A 5141-nucleotide genomic window follows, 5' to 3' on the forward strand; every position below is an offset into this window, starting at 1 on the left:
ACACTTACCACACCATGGCCATTTATAAAAAAAAACTTGACAGGGGACAGTCTCCACTGTCAGATAATGGGCAGTTCTGCTATGGCCAGGGGCTAAAGAAAACAAAATTTGGGGCACCCAGTCAGTCCCATGGGCCAGTACTCAATTAGGATACTGTCCCTTTAAGTCCAGAGCTTCTGTCCATCCCTGTCTAACAGCAGAAAATTTTCCTCAGTCCCAGGAAGCCAAAGAGAAAATCAAATTAGGAAATTAGAAACATTCCTTCAGGCTCTGGAGGAGCTCCCAAAGAGCTGAGCCCACAAGACCCTTCCCTTTCCCCCATCTGGAACCCGCTTAGTGGTGGTAGCTTCAGATCACCTTCAGAAACACAGTCCTTGAGCTCCCACAACAGGGCTTCCGTCAGCAGTTGCCCTCTGACTACCTGTACCTCTGTCCAAGCACCTCAGCGCTGCCAGAAACTTCAGGCAGGCATTGGAGCGAGAGTCCCCTGGTTTCACTATCTCTCAGACACTGAAGTTTCCCATGGCTGCCCCTCTGTGGTGCCAGAAGTACCTGCTTGGGCGCACCATCCACCAATCCAGAGAGAATGCTCACTCCGAATATGTGGTGCATCACTGCATGCTTCCATTGCAATCTTTCCCTCTCCTGGGGTAAGTATGGGAAAATTATTCCCCTACCAGGAAGCCATTCCATCCCTGAGGTGACCAGAATCTGAAATAGACTTCCCAGGGAGGTAGTGAAGTCCCCAACCTTGGAAGTCTTCTCTTTGTCCATGAAACTAACTGGTTTTAGTCATGTGGCAACTGAAGATTGAGGTACAGAAGGTATGAAGCACTTCCATATTCTTTGTATCATCCATCATCACTGTTGCCTGAAATTCATGGTGAGTGATGTAGAGTCCATGGATGGGATGCCTGGGAGGCACCCCATGGTAGAAGTTGATAAAGCAGAGAGAGATAAAGCCCTGTAAGGGCCTGGAACCTGGCAGATTGTGAGGAGCTAAAACCAATGGTTTTAGCGAAGGGACAGAACAGCCCTGAAGAGTCAAGGGTCAAGTATAGGCCCAGCAGCCCAGTGTGACAGAGATGTAAGAGAGATTCATGGCTAGGACCCCAGGGTGATAAAGAGAAGTAGTCTCATCTGGATCAGGGATCTGGTGGGGAAGAAGGCCCAGAGCACAAGAGGACGTGGTCAGAGGGCCCAGTGCCCAAAAGGGAAGAGTAATATCTGTGAGGAATGGGTGGTGGCATGAGGAATGGCTCTTGAGGGTCGCTGGAGGCCATGATTTTAGCCCACGAAGCCATTATAACCACAGGTTCATGTCTGTGGAGGAAAGAATCCATTTTTGGAGAGGAAGTGTTCAGAGGGATTGGAGTCCCACAGGATGAGATGGTGTCCAGAGAGGTCAGAGCCCCAGAGACAGAGAGAGTGAGACTGAGTTTGGTAGGGCCAGGGCCCCAGAAGAAAACTGAGAAGTGTGGTTGGAGCCCCAAATCAATTGAGCCCATTTGGACCAAGACCAAGAAGAAGAAATTTTCTATGGACAGAAAGATAAGGCTGAGGATGAACAGAAACAGGCAGCGCACACAAAGCTCATGTCTGAAGATAGATCGGGCTGCGGACAGTCACTTAGCGAGTTACCATAGGCAAGCTGGGGTCACACCAGGCATCCACTGCATTGTGAGTTGTCAGCCAAGGTTTGAGGCGGTATTGTAGTGAGGGCAGCTGGTAGAACAGAGCCAGCAAGTTCAAACAAGGCAGGAGCAGGGACAGTGGTGAGGCTGGGATCAGGTAGGAGCAGGGCTGGGGTCAGACTCGAATGAAGCAGAGGCCCAGAAGTGCACATAGTCATGTTGTTGATTGGTTAAGTCACACAGGAAGTAGGAGGGGTTTTATAGTCCCCCTGTTGCTCCTATATATTCATCCTGCTTACCTAACTTCTCATCACTGTCCTCATGGGATGGACCAGGTTGGGCTTGGGCTGGTGTCTGACCAACTGCCTTGTGGCTCTTCAGACTTTGCCGTTGCTTGCTGGTTTGTTTGTTCTGATTTCACATAACAATGGTCACAGGCAAGAGATCATTAGCCATCCTGTTCCTGCACAGCCTTCAGCCTCTCATGCTCAAACCTTTCCTGTGCCATGTTGGCCCTACTGAGGGCTGGTTCTAACCCCCATGACCCTTAAATGCCATCCTTTAGCTTGGGATAACTATTGAATCCCAGCCCAGAGGAGTTGAACTGACTAGCAAAGCCTGGGATAAGGCCACATTTTCTCAGTTCATCACAGAGTAAGTTCTATTTTCCATTACCTCCAAGCATGAAAAGAGAACATGTGGGAAACAAGCATACACACAATTAAGGGAGTCATTTCAGGGACAGCTGGGACATATTTGTGCGCTGGTGGATACACACATGCATGCACTGAACATGGCTTATTCCCTTCTCTGGAACAATATTTAAAAAGCAAATGGCATAAAACCTGATACAATTACATGAGCACTGATGCATAAAAAGATATCATATAAATCTCCTACTACAATTCTGCATATTCACAGTACAAATATAGACCTACCTCTGTGCCTTAACTGTTGTTTAGCAGGCACTAGCAGCTTGTTATGAATAACATACTAATTCTCAAGGTAGTTGGAAAATATTTAGACTTCCAAATTTAGTCTCAGTGTCAGAATGATATTGATTCTTTGTTTCCAAGAAGGGAGGGATAATCTGGGAAGGTATTTATATAGCATCTACCAGTGATATCCCCAACACCTGGAGAGACCTTTTATCAGAATCAAAACCAGCATGTATTTTTCTCTTGTTTATTAGGGAGACAGAAAGGAGAAAAAAGTAGATTTTAAGTGAGAGGGGAGTGATAGAAAAAGGGACAAACTTACTGATGGTTCACTGAAGGTATATTGTGATGCTCTTGTACCTCCTAACATATTCCCTCACAATAGTTCTCTTAGTACCAGTAACACACTCTTCAAGTTAGGCAGTGCAGGACTCTGGGAAGAGCAAGGAATCCTGTCTGTCTATGCTGGGGACAACAATGTAAGGTTTTTTTTTATGTATTGATATATGGTAAGTGTATTATTATTTTATTCTTTACATTGGTTGGTGGGGGCATAAGTGTGAATCACATGAGTATGTGTGTGTATGTTTTGGGGTTTTTTTAAGATATTTCATTTAATCAAATGAAATTTAGCTTAACATATTGAAAATACCTCAGATAGAGCATATGTACAATTCTGATTGATTGCAAAGAGAAGGAGAAAAAAAAACCTGTTAAAGACATAAAGATGTGCTATTAGGAGAAGCAGGTCATCAGTCTAAAACAGTTTAATTTGTTTCACCTAGGAAAAAAAGTCTGAGAAGGAAAAATGATTTATCTCCGTAAGTAAATCAAGGGGGGTAAAATCAAAAGAGGCAAATGGGGTATTTAAACTAAAGAATAATGTCAGCATATGAAAAGAGAAGTGTATTAATTGGCCCTAAATAAATATAGGCTGAGCATTTGAAGAAGACTTCTAACCATTCCAGTTCTGAGGTTCTGGTACAGACGTCCAAGAAGTGTAAGGGGAACAAACAGCCTGACAAAATTGAAGATTGAACCTGACCACTTTTAGAAAGGAAATATCTGATGTGATTACACACTGTGATGAGGCTGTGCTTGATTCCTCAGGGGCTTTTTGAGTCCTATATTCTTTGGGCCAGCTCCGAAAAAGAGCATAGCTCTGTGAATGGGGATTTTGGCAAAACTTGTGTGTCCAAATCCAACATGTAATCCTGGGATGCTATGCTGAGCAGTGACTTAACATCTGAGATGCCCTATAGGACATATCTATGTTGGAGCTTAAAGTTTTACCTGTCCCTAGAATTGCCCTGTGCCCTGGCAGCACCTGACAGCCCCAGTGTTGATAATGACAAGCAGCTCTGCACCTAGCTCATGCCTGAACCCTGCAAGGATTCAGGAGTTCTGTGTTCCTCTGTGTAAGGCTCCTGAGGAACCAAAACTGGTGGTTGTTCCCTGAGTGTTCACACACACACACACACACACACACACACACTTTTTTCTCACAGCAAGTGATGGTGTCCCCCATCTTTTTAAACACATCCAGCGGTGGAGGCTGTGTCACTTTTCTGTCAGTGAATCTCTCAGGTGTTTTAAAATTTACCCATGACATGTGGTACTGATATTCAGTCCCTTCTTGTGCTTGAAGGAGCCAAAATTCACATACCCTTGGCTATTTTTCACACCACCAAAGTCAGGAACATGTAGCCTACTATTCAGGGCATTCAGCTTCTTGATGTCATCTCAGTGTTGTTCCTCACTTTCAGATCTATGCCTGTTTCTTTTTGTTTGCTTGTTTGTTTTAACCCAAAGACATTTAACATAAGAATACGAAAGCTGTCTTTGGGGAAAAGACCACAATCAAGGATTCCCTCCCTGCAAATGAGTCATGTTCCCCTTTCTGCTCTCTGGCCCTATAATCCCTGAAATCTAATCTGCACAGGGCCACAGCTTCAACCAAAGTGTTGGAAAGTCTGCTCTTGGTTGAACATCATGGGAATTTTGCTTATTCCGTTCAAATTCTCTGTTCTGGGAGAACTTGAAAGCAGGTATTTCAAATAGTTGTCCCTTTGCCAGTGCTATCACTAGTAAATGTGGTCAGAGCTAGTTAAAAATGCCAGTAATTTTTCTTGAAATAATTTGCAATTTTGCTCTCACTTTCATTTTCTGCTTTAATTTATTTTTACTTGCCCATGATTTTAGATTAGATAAAAGCTATATTCAAACCTTGAAAGATGACTGATGTTTGAAAGTTACTAAACTCTCACAGTAGTATTGTAGGTTTTTTATTTTGTTGTGTGGGTTAGAAAACAATATAAGACATGGGATTTTAAAATGGCATGTGTGCTTTATTATGTTTACCACCAAAGGAACCTTGTCTTATTATGTTTAGATGTTCATTGAAGAGTTGGAAATTTGAATGAAAATATTTTTTCTATAGAAAAATGCATGTTTATCTGAAGTTCTCAGCATTTTCACTTCCCCATGATGGTCATCTGGAGGTATTGACTGGCATATGCCAAAAGCAAGCACTCAGTTCCCTAATAAATGACTTCATTGCATAATTGTA

Source organism: Alligator sinensis, unplaced genomic scaffold, assembly GCF_000455745.1.
Source record: "Alligator sinensis unplaced genomic scaffold, ASM45574v1 scaffold174_1, whole genome shotgun sequence".
Taxonomy (NCBI): Eukaryota; Metazoa; Chordata; order Crocodylia; family Alligatoridae; genus Alligator; species Alligator sinensis.